The 12,547-nt window shown below is 39.0% G+C and overlaps 1 pseudogene; it reads right to left on the minus strand.

Annotated features, from left to right (window-relative positions):
• Positions 1–11,058: 11,058 nt before the first annotated feature.
• Positions 11,059–12,221, minus strand: LOC138831839 (spermine synthase-like; annotated as a pseudogene).
• Between the last annotated feature and the right edge of the window lie 326 nt (positions 12,222–12,547).

Below are 12,547 nucleotides of genomic sequence, written 5' to 3' on the forward strand. Positions count from 1 at the left end.
CACTGTTCCTGAAGGGTAATGAGGTCCCCATGCAGGGAATGTTAAAACAGGAAATCCTAGCCATTTCTTTTTCCAGGAAACTATACAGGAAGAACCCTGCATCATTTTCCTTTCATTACATTGTAGAGTCTGTCTTAAAGGGATGAAATATTAGCTCTCTTAGCAGAAAGGTGGTTAAGTGACTACTGTCTCTTGCAAATGTACCATGGTTTCAGCTGAGATTGACACAGTAAAATTATAAGTCAATATTGTTTGGTTGGCCACTTTTAAACAAACAATAAGACCACAGTAATGCCCCCCCAAGGCATATATAAAATTTAGTCTCAGAATAATACCTAGGTTGAACACCATGCTCCTTTGAGTTTGCAACTTAGAGTTTAGAAGTTAGGCCATCACCTATTTGTTCTTTTCCCAGGAATTAACATTGTATATCTATTTATTTAGCCAATGCTTTTTAAGTACTATCAGGTACTATGTTAGTCACCTGAGTTAAGGAATTAATTAGAGCAATGTTCTGCCTTTAGTGAACTCCTATAGAAGCTCTCATATCAGTAAACTAGTTTGAAGGAAACTAAGTTATATGCTACACTAAAATTGTAATAGGAGATGGTGGTAGTTGTAGATTTCAGAGGGCTGATAAAGTCAAGATAGTAGAGGTAATGAAATGTTTAGCAAGGAAGGTAAAGATAGATGATTGTGTCTGGCAGAAAGACATGTATTAAGGTCTAGAAGAACCAACTATTTTAACTTGGGTGAAGGATCAGTTAAATGAGTGGATGGTGTCAAGATTGAGTAATTTGGTCTTTTAAGTGGTTTCAGAAGGGGGTTCATAAAGGACCCAAAGATTTAGAATTTTATTCTGAAAGTCATAGGAGTCATTCTATGGCTTTAAAACATACAAATGATAAATCAGATTTCAGATCTTTGAAACCCAAGAAGTGAAAAGTAAGTAATAAAAAAGTTTTGGCAATAAGAAATATACATAGGAGAGTTCCGGGAAGATGGCGGAGGAGAAGCTGGAATCTGAACAAGCTCTTGCATAGAAAGGAGTTTTAGAGTTCCAGTGAACAGTCCTAAGCCAGAGAATCACACCAAGTGAGTCATCACAGGACAGAGAGTTAGACAAGAGAGGGGAAGCCAAGGAAACGCAGCAGCTGCCGCTCCGGCGGCGGGGCCGCGGCGGCGGCGACCACCGCCGCGGAGACATACCTGAGACACAGAGAGTCGGGGACGAAGGAGCCAGACGCAGCGGACGAGCGGATTCTACTCAACACCAACAAGAACCGACAAGGAGCAAACATCTTCATCCTGCTGTTTGCAGACCAGAGACGACCCAGGATCCAAGACTCGGCGTGAGTACAAGCCCGACATCCTCACTCCTCAGGGAGCAGAGGAGGGAAGGCCACCCCTCCCCCCCCAGCACCGGTGATCTCCATCTTGGATACCGACAAAGTTCGGAGGAGCTGCTAGCTCCAGCTCAGGCCTTGGAATAAAATGAGTCATTTAGCAGGTCACAAGAACTTAACGGCGAAGTGACCTGCCAGACTCAGCTCCATCCAGGGAAAAGTCACCCAGCTCAGGCGCCAGCCATCGGAGTGCCTTGCTTCACTGGGTAACCAGAGCCAGAGGCTGCCCCTCCCTCTAGCAGCCTCGACAATCAATTGAAAAACAGAAACCCTGAGAATGGCTCCAGGCTGGGCGCTGTGAGCTTTATCACAAAATAGCCCCAGGGAAAAGCTACTGTTTATTGAAAGGCCTCAACTCTACCCAGAACCTAGCCTCATCACCACATCCCCCTCTTTTGTGACTCTCAAAGCAGACCACCCTCCCAGAAAACTAACCTGGGAGGGGGATCTCAAAATCTTGGGTAAAGCAGAGCATTTTTCTGCCTCTTCCAACCAACCGACTTAAGAAACCAATCAAGCCACAGGACCTCAAGCTGACCAGAGACTCCAACAAGAGACTGGTTGCAGACAAAAGGGAGATACAGGATTCTTCCCACTCCTCCCCCCCCAAAAAAAAAAAAAATCAAAAGACTTTTTTTTCTTTTTTTTTTTTCTTTTTCTTTTTCTTTTTTTTTCTTTTTTTCTTCTTCTTCTTCTTTTCTTTTTTTTTGCTTGTTTTTTGTTTTTTGTTACCATATATATATATATAAATTTTTTTCCCTTCTAAAACTTTTATTAATCTTTAATTTTTGCCTCTTCTGAAAAAATAATTGTTTTCCAGTAACCTTTTTTTTTTCTCATCTTATAATTTTTATTTTAGGAATACGTGAATAAGAGTTTTCCTTTCTTTTCTTGTCTTCTTTCTCTTTTTCTTTCTTTCTTAATTATCTTTTTGTTTTTTATCTAGCTCTACTGAACTTCTGATCTTTTCTTCTCCCGTTCCCATCCTTAAAGCTTTTCACATCTCCTCTATGTCCCTCCCCTTCTCTGAACATATTCACATTCCTCTCTAAATAGACGGTCTTTTAACCTCTATAATAACATTAATTTTTACGTTTCTATTCTTTTTCTGGTCTCTCTTTATTCCCCTTTCCGTCTCTTCTTTTTCTCTCTCTCTCTACTTGCATCCTACCCAACTCATTTCCTGCACTGTGATTAGGACATAGTTAACTCTCCCTGTGCCTCCCCACACCAATCTATTCCTATTTTTTACCCACATCTCTCCCTAATCCTAATAATTTCTGGTTTTCCAAATTCTTTTCTGCGGTTCGAAGTCCTTTAACATATAGTCGTTTGATGTTGAATAGATGTATCTGTTGAACTAGATTGTATCTGTAGACTATTGACTGTACAAATGCAAACTTTGGTTGATGGTTGCCTTAAGATAGTGTTCTAGCACAAAACTGGTGCAATCTTTATCTCAAATGGGCCGAGTAAGCCGGAAAAACACAAGAAAAATGGCAAATTCGGGTATCTCAATTCCCAACCTTGATAATCAGGGATTAGAACAGATAAAGAATAATCCAGAGGAGAGTTCCCAAATAGCTCTACAAACACTAATAGCAAACATGATAAATGAGAAGTTTGACAATGTACAAAGGACTCTGTATGAGCGTGATAGGGAGAGAGAGGAGGCATCCCAGAAGTTTATACAGGAATATCATAAGCGTGAGGAAGCTTCTCAAAAACTGATACAGGATTTGCGTGAACAACTTGAGAATACTCAAAGAGAAAGGGAGGAATGGCGTGAGCAGGCAGAGAACACTCAAAGAGAACTGCAGGAATCCCACAGAAGGGAGGAAACTAATCAAAGAGTAATTCACGAATTAAGAGACCAGGTAGAGAATACACAAAGATCACTAAAGTCATTCATGGAATCCATTAACAAAGAGCTGAAGGAAGTCAGGGAGACCACAAAGGGAATGCTGAATGGAACCCAACAGAAGGAATGGGAGTCCAAAGAAACCATAACCAATCAACTAAGTGATTTGAGAACAAACACTGAACACCAAATTAAGGAAGTAAAGAAAATCATACAAGACCTAAAACAGAGCTTCAACAAAGAACTTGAAGCCATCAAAGCTGACCAATTAGAAGGAAAAGAGATAAAAAACAAAGTAGAGAGTCTTGACAGCAGGTTAGACCATGCAGAAGATCGAATCTCAGGGATTGAAGACAGCCTAGATATTATAGAGAAAGAACATACAACCATCCAAGACAAGTCCAAGAAATATGATAGGTCTATCCAACACCTGGAAGACACCATCAGAAGGCCCAATCTAAGGATAATGGGTGTAGAGGAGCACCTAGAAACAGAAGTTAATGGTCTAGGAAATTTGTTTAACAGGATCCTAGCAGAGAACTTCCCAAACATACAAAAAGATAGGCCTATTCAGATACAAGAAGCTTTTAGAACCCCAAATAGACCAGACCAGAATAGGACATCCCACCGTCACATTATAATCCACACAGGATCAACCCAGACCAAGGAAAAGATCCTTAAAACTGTCAAGGAGAAAAGGTTAATCACCTATAAAGGGAAACCAATTAGAATTACCTCAGATTTCTCAGCAGAGACAATCAAAGCAAGAAGAGCCTGGAATGACGTATGCCATGCCCTAAAAACAAACAACTATCAACCAAGAATACTGTACCCAGCTAAACTCTCCTTCATAACTGAAGGCCAAATAAAAACCTTCCATAGCAAAGAAAAATTGAAACAATACATCTCCACCAAACCAGCCCTGCAAAAGATTCTTAAAGATGTCCTACACATAGAAAACCAACAAGAACACAACAAAGGCCAAGAAACTGCACCCAAACTGAGAATTCAAGAACCTTAGGAAGAACCCAGTTTTCACAGCCCCCAAGAAGGTGGATAACATGGCAGGAACCCCCAAATATCTCTCAGTCCTATCTCTTAACGTTAACGGACTGAACTCTCCAATTAAGCGACATAGACTGTCTAGTTGGATTAAAAAACAAGACCCCTCTATCTGCTGCCTGCAGGAGTCACATCTTACCCGTAAAAACAAACATATTTTCAAAGTTAAAGGCTGGAACAAAATCTACCAAGCAAATGGCCCTCATAAACAGGCGGGAGTTGCAATCCTAATATCAGATAAAATAGACTTCAAACTAAAATTGGTGAGAAGAGATAAAGAAGGTCGCTACATACTAATTAAAGGATCTCTCCTTCAGGAGGATATTACAATTCTAAATATCTATTCGCCAAACAATGGAGCACCCAAATTTATCAAAGAAACACTACTTTCCCTCAAATCCCATATAGATCCAAAGACATTAATTGTTGGGGATTTTAACACACCACTCTCCCCACTAGATAGATCAACTCGGCAAAAACTCAACAGAGAAACCGCAGATCTAAACAGCTGCATAGATCAACTAGACTTAACAGACATTTACCGAACATTTCACCCAGCAGCAACAGAATACACGTTCTTCTCAGCAGCACATGGAACGTTTTCTAAAATAGACCACATTTTAGGCCACAAAGCAAACTTGTCTAAATTCAGAAACATTGAAGTTATACCTTGCATTCTCTCTGACCACAAGGGAATAAAATTAGATCTCAACACCAAAAGCCACCAAAGAAAGTCCGGTATCACATGGAGGCTGAACAACACACTGCTGAATCATGAGTGGGTCATGGAAGAGATTAGAAAGGAAATTCAAATGTTCATGCTATTCAACAAAAATGAACACACAAATTACCAGCTCCTCTGGGACACAGCAAAGGCAGTACTCAGAGGCAAGTTTATAGCTCTGAGCTCCTACATCAACAAATTGGAGAGATCGGAAACTAACAATTTAATCACACATCTAAACCTCCTTGAAAAAGAGCAGCAAGATAAACCCCAATCCAGTAGACGGAAAGAAATAATCAAAATTAAATCAGAATTAAATGAATTAGAATCCAAAAAAACTATAGAAAGAATCAACAAAACAAAGAGTTGGTTCTTCGAAAAACTTAACAAAATTGACAGACCCTTAGCAAACCTTATCAGAAAAAGGAGAGAACACACCCAAATTAATAAACTCAGAGATGAGAATGGAAACATCACCACGGAAACAACCAAGATTCAGAACATTATTAGGGGATACTTCTCAAAACTTTATGCTAATAAGTTTGAGAACTTGACAGAAATGGACCTTTTCCTAGCAAATATTGACATGCCAAAACTAAACCAAGATGAGTTAAACCAGCTTAACAGGCCCATATCAAGCATTGAAATAGAAACAGCAATAAGAGACCTCCCAGCTAAGAAAAGTCCAGGACCAGATGGTTTTACAGCGGAACATTACAAGGCCTTCAAAGCAGAGCTCACACCAATACTCCTCCAACTCTTCAATGAAATTGAAAGAGAAAGCTCACTACCGAACACATTCTATGAAGCCATCATAACCCTCATCCCAAAACCGGGCAGGGACTCATCAAAGAAAGAGAACTATAGACCCATTTCTTTGATGAACATTGATGCAAAACTTCTCAACAAAATTTTGGCCAATCGACTTCAACAATTCATCCAAAAAATCATACACCATGATCAAACAGGATTCATTTCAGGGATGCAAAGCTGGTTCAATATACGCAAATCAATTAATATTATTCATCACATCAACAGGAGCAAGAATAAGAACCACATGGTTATCTCAATAGATGCAGAAAAAGCATTTGACAAGATCCAACACCCCTTTATGATGAAGGTTCTGGAAAAATTAGGAATCCATGGAACATTCCTCAATACAATAAAGGCTGTATATGACAAACCTACAGCCAGCATTATACTCAATGGTGAAAAACTAAAGCCATTTCCTCTTAACTCAGGAACAAGACAAGGATGCCCACTCTCTCCACTTCTCTTCAATCTAGTATTAGAATGCCTAGCTACAGCAATAAGACAAGATGCAGACATAAAGGGGATCCAAATAGGGAAAGAAGAAATAAAACTCTCCCTCTTTGCAGATGACATGATCTTGTATTTAAAGAATCCCATAGACTCCACTCCCAAATTACTCAAGCTGATTCAAAACTTTGGCAAAGTAGCAGGTTATAAAATTAACCCCCCAAAATCAATGGCTTTTCTATATGCCAACAATGAGAAAAGTGTGGCTGAAATTAGGAAAGCAACTTCATTTGTAATAGCCCCACAAAAAATAAAATACCTAGGAATTAACTTAACCAAAGAAGTGAAGGACCTCTATGATGAAAACTTTAAAATCTTGAAAAAGGAAATCAACACAGAACTTAAAAAATGGCAAAACCTCTCATGCTCCTGGATTGGCAAGATTAACATCGTGAAAATGGCAATACTTCCCAAGGCTATCTACAAATTCAACGCCATACCTATCAAAATTCTACCCTCATTCTTCAAGGAAATAGAGGAGGCAATCCAAAAATTCATATGGAACAATAAAAGACCCCGAATAGCAAAAACGCTCCTCAACGGAAAGAACACTGCTGGAGGAATATCAATACCAAATTTCAAACTCTACTATAAAGCCATAGTAATCAAAACAGCTTGGTATTGGCATAAGAACAGACCTCAGGACCAATGGAATAGAATTGAAAACCCAGAAATGAACCTACAGACCTATAGCCATCTACTCTTCGATAAGGAAGCTAAAACAATAGAATGGAAGAAAGACAGCCTCTTCAGTAAATGGTGCTGGCAAAATTGGTTAACTACATGTAGAAAACTAAAGCTAGATCCTTATATATCACCCTGCACCAGAATCAACTCCAAATGGATCAAAGACCTTGAAGTCAAAGCAGACACTCTGAAAACATTACAGGATGGAATAGGAGAAACCCTAGGTCTCCTTGGCTCAGGTCGAAATTTTCTGAATAGAGACCCGGAAGCACAACAAATCAAAGAAAGGTTGGACAAATGGGATTGCATAAGATTGCAGAGCTTCTGCAGGGCAAATGACATAGCTGGCAAGATCAATAGAAAGCCCACCGATTGGGAGAAGATCTTTACTAGCCATACAACGGACAAGGGTCTCATATCTAAAATATACTTGGAACTCAAAAAATTAAACCACCCAACAACAAATCCTCAAAGAATCAACTGCCCAATAAATAAGTGGGCGAAAGACTTAAAGAGAAGCTTCTCTGAAGAAGAAACAAGGATGGCCAATAGACACATGAAGAAATGTTCAACATCCCTAGCCATAAAAGAAATGCAAATCAAAACAACATTGAAATATCACCTCACTCCAGTTAGAACAGCAAAAATCAAGAACTCTAACAACAATAGATGCTGGAGGGGATGTGGACAGAAAGGAACCTTACTTCATTGTTGGTGGGAATGTAAACTTGTTCAACCACTTTGGATAGCAGTATGGAGGTTCCTCAGAAGACTTCACATAGATCTCCCCTATGATCCAGCAATCCCACTTTTGGGCATTTACCCAAATGTTTACAAACAAGACCACACTAAAGCTACCAGCACAACTATGTTTATTGCAGCATTATTTACCATAGCTAAGATATGGAACCAACCCAGATGCCCCTCAGTAGATGAATGGATCAAGAAAATGTGGTATATATACACAATGGAATTCTATGCCTCCATCAGAAAGAATGACATTTCCCCATTTGTTAGGAAATGGAAAGGTTTGGAAAAAATTATATTAAGTGAAGTAAGCCAGGCCCAAAGAAGCATAGGTCCCATGGTTTCCCTTATTTGCAATATCTAGTATAGGTATGAGTCAAGCGGAAAAGGTCAGATAATGTGATGTTAGGAAAATGAACCCTTAAATATGTATTTTAATGTTTTCGTTTCTTTCATGCATGTGTTTCTAACGCATTTATAAGATTATTTCTTTGTTGCTTTGTATGTCCCTCCCCCACAGTGTAACCCCCGCTTTCACTATATTTGATGTCAGTATAACATGTGGAGGAGATGGGGACAAACAAGTCGTTTAAGGATTCAGGTGGACCTGTTGCAACAATGAGAAGTACAAAATGTCATGTCAAAACCAGCTTTACAATGTCGGTGTGTGGGGGGGAGGGGGGTATAATTGGTTGGGGTAGGGGGGTAAAATTGGGTGGGGGGAGGGGGGAGGCGGGGAAGGGAAGTGAAGGGTAAACAAAGGAGGAGGCTGCAATGCTTGGTAAGAAATGTATGCATTATCCTGCCCATGTAATTGTAGCCCCTCTGTACAGTATGTTCTCAAATAAAATAAAATACAATTAAAAAAAAAAAAAGAAATATACATAGGAATCCAGGGTGAAATAGAATCTAAAGTACGCTTGAATCCCCTTGATCATAGCTTTCCTCTCTGGTCTAATTTTTCTGTTGACTTAATTAAAAATTTCACAGATAACTACCTAATCTATCTATCTATCTATCTATCTATCTATCTATCTATCTATCTATCTATCTATCTATCTATCTATCTATCTATCTCCCCAATAGCATTTCCATCTTCTCCAGAAGTTCCATGATGCTATTTTGTAGACAACCCCCTTATGTTCAGCCCTAGATTTCTGTCACTACAAAGTTTTTTCTTGTCTTTTATATACACTCAGAAATGGATCTATCTAGTATGCACATTTGATCTGGATTTTTTAAATCAGCAATTATTTTTTGAACTATGGTATACTGGTCTGTTACATGGTAACACCAAAATTTGCAGATAATGGAAAGAGGAATATTTCTAAGTTTTAGCTTACTGTATTTTTTTTTTCCTCAAGGGAGTGGCTCATGAATGAAATCCTACCTACTCAGGGGCTGGATTTGAGGATTGAGGTTCAAAGCCAGCTGAGCAAGAAAGTTCATGAGACTATCTCCAATTAACTGCTAGAAAACCAAAAGTGGAATGGTGCTGTGGCTCAAAGTGGCAGAGCACTAGCCTTAAGTAAAAAAAGTTTAGGGACAGTATCTAGGCTCTATGTTCAAGCTTCATGACTGACACATAATAATAACAGACTCTACTGAAACAGAGCCTCTAGTATACAAAGATGTCACTAATTAATATTTTAAAAAGTTCTTTTTTAAATTTAGGAAATCTACTTTTTTTTGGCGGGGGGTAGGGGGGGTGGGGTGGTCATGGGGCTTGAGCTCTGGACCTGGGCATTGTCCCTCAGCTCTTCAATTCAAGGCTAGTGCTCTACCACTTGAGCCACAGCTCCCCTTCTGGTTTACTGGTGGTTTATTAGAGATAAGAGTCTAATGGACTTTCCTGACCAGGCTGGCTTTGAACTGTGATCCTCAGATCTCAGCCTCCTTAGTAGCTAGGATTACAGGCATGAGCCACCAGCACCTGGCTAGGAAATCTACTTTTTTTGTATGTGGCACTGAGAACTGATCCACACCACGTGATCTACACTGAAATCTTTTGGCAATAGGTTTCTTTTTCAGATAGGGGCTCATGCTTTTGCTCAGCTAGCCTTATACCTGGGTATTCTTTATCACCTTCAAAATAGCCAGGATTTATAGATATGTACCACTATACTTAGCCAGAAAATCTACTCCTAAAATTTGCCAAATAGAATTATTTCTTTAATATCTGTCACATGGAAATAAACAGGAATATTTAATAGATTATAAAGTCACTGCTGTGAAGATATTTGTCATGACAGTTAAAAATCTTCTTTACATTTATTCCTTTAAAACTGACATCTGTTCGACACAATATTTATCTTTTGCAAGTTTATCTTATATGCTTTACAAGTCCTAAACATTTTTAGATGGCCTATATGAAAATTTAGGAAGAAGGCATTGTTTTTACATTTCTAATTTCTTACTCCAAAGAACTAGTTTTTATACAAACACACGTGTGTGTGTGTGTGTGTGTGTGTGTGTGTGTGTGAGAGAGAGAGAGAGAGAGAGAGAGAGAGAGAGAGAGAGTGTGTATTTGAATTTACATTGTAATTTTGTGGAAGTTGTGTTTATCTCACAGATGCCAGCTTTTGTCACTTTTATTCATACTCTGAACTTGATGAAAATATTAGAAATCGCATGGCTGATTGTTTAAAATGTTATTGTTTCTTCATTATACATCTGGGAATATCTTATTATCTAGTAGTCTTTAACCAAATGCCTTTCAGAGAGGTTTTTGGTGTCATCCAATAGATTCACCCTATTATGCAGTCACTATAATAATTTTCATTTATTTTTTCTGTTTTGTAATTTTAATTGAAGTGTTCCTATTCATTTTGAACTCTTTCTCTTATAAGAATCAAATTTAATATCTAAGTCAATTTTGTGGGAAGGAACTTCCCTCCAGAAAAAAAAGATGTTTATTTCTACAAATGTCCAAATTGGAAATCTGCCAAAACAAAATTAAGTGACCACAAACCCACACAGAATACAAAGTAACAAAAGTCACGTTCTAGGGGTCAGTGCACTTCATAGTCTTTGCTTGCCGTCTAATTGTCCTTCAAATGACTTGCAAAAAATTAACGCCCTAGCTCAGCAAAATATATATATTTTTCCTTTGGCTTTTGAAAATTAAAAATAACTACTAAAAAGAGAAAACTTGAAGGAATTCACAATTAATTTGCTTGACTCATTTAGTTGTCATGAACAGAATATAGAGTTCAGGAAGATTATTTGCAGCACATTAGGGAGGTTCATCTTCAAGTTTTAGCTTTCTTATAAACAGTGTAAAATACCCACAATTCCAAGTATGAAGGGACACAGACAATCTCATTGGAGAACTGCACAGACAATACAGGTGCCCAAACTGTTCTTCATGGAGTGACGGTCAAATTGATACACTTTCTCTGTGTAAAGTACTTCCCATCTTGTTTCAATACTCTGAGAGGTCAAGAATCAGTCTGAGAAACTCCCATGTAGAGTCTTCTGGTGATGTACAGATTGGAACTGCTGTCCAGTCATGAATCACATAATCAAACTCTCTCCCTTCTTTGGTGTACTTCTTCAGTACTGAAATATAGTCCCTTACTAGATACCTAATATATTGGAAATAATGTGTACAACTTGTGGGTGGGGAAGGTGGGGGGGGGAGGGAAAGTAGGAGAAAAATGAGGGAAGGGGTAGCAAATTTGACAAGAAATGTACTTATTACTTTACTTGTGTAACTATAACCCCTCTATACATCACTTTGATAATAAAAAAGGAAACAAAAGAATATAATTTTAGAACAACAACAACAAAAGATTGTCTAGGACTTGGCCACATGTTTTCTGCATCAATTTCTTGCGTCCATCAATCACCATTTGGTCAATCTCTACCATAGTGACCATCTTTGGTTTCAGTTGGACTATCTCACATAATATACCTCCACTTCCACCTCCCAGAATCAGTACATCTTTGCCAGTATAATCTTCTTTGTCACTTCCCAGGATGGCCTGGGTTTCTACAAAATTACTCTGTGCCAAATAAACATCCACACTAAGAATGAGAATATTTCCAAGGTGCTTTGAGTGCAGAATTTTAATGTTCTGGTAAGGTGAATCTTCACCAAGCACCGCTTCATCTTTGTCATACTCAACCAGGCATACATCCACAGAGGGCCAGTATCTGTCAATAGCCCTTGTGCATTGCTGTTGTAACTCTGAACGTCCAGCAACACCAATCCATGCGGATAAATTCTCAAGTTGGCAAGGCTGACATTTTTGTTTATGTAGGTTGCTGAATAGCTCTGGTCCTGCTGGGTATGCACAGACTCTGCCATTCCTTGCTCCTAGAAAATGGACTGGAGGTCTTTTAGGGCAGTCTCACCATCCATGTTGGCACTGAGCATGAAGTTGAGCATGCTGCGCCTTGCTGCTGACATTGAGAGGAAAGGTCCCATGCCAGGTCTAGGGAGACTGGGAAGCCACACCGTGTGTCAGGCTGTGGCCAGTGGGGCGGGCTATTTTCATTTTATACATGCTGGGATTTAATCATAGGCTAAACAAACACCCCCCAGTGAGACAACTCAGACAACAACAGAACACTGGGTTCAAAGATGCTTTGCCCAAATCTTGCCATCTGCACCTGTCAATGATCACTTTTGCTGACCTAACCATAGGCAGGATGCCTGGACTATCTATAAAGTATCTGGTTGTTGTTGTTTCACAGTGGTGATACTGACTTTAAGCTCAGAACCTTATTTTTGCC

The sequence above is a fragment of the Dipodomys merriami genome, unplaced genomic scaffold (assembly GCF_024711535.1).
Source record: "Dipodomys merriami isolate MVZ:Mamm:240054 unplaced genomic scaffold, mDipMer1.0.p SCAF_2, whole genome shotgun sequence".
Taxonomy (NCBI): Eukaryota; Metazoa; Chordata; class Mammalia; order Rodentia; family Heteromyidae; genus Dipodomys; species Dipodomys merriami.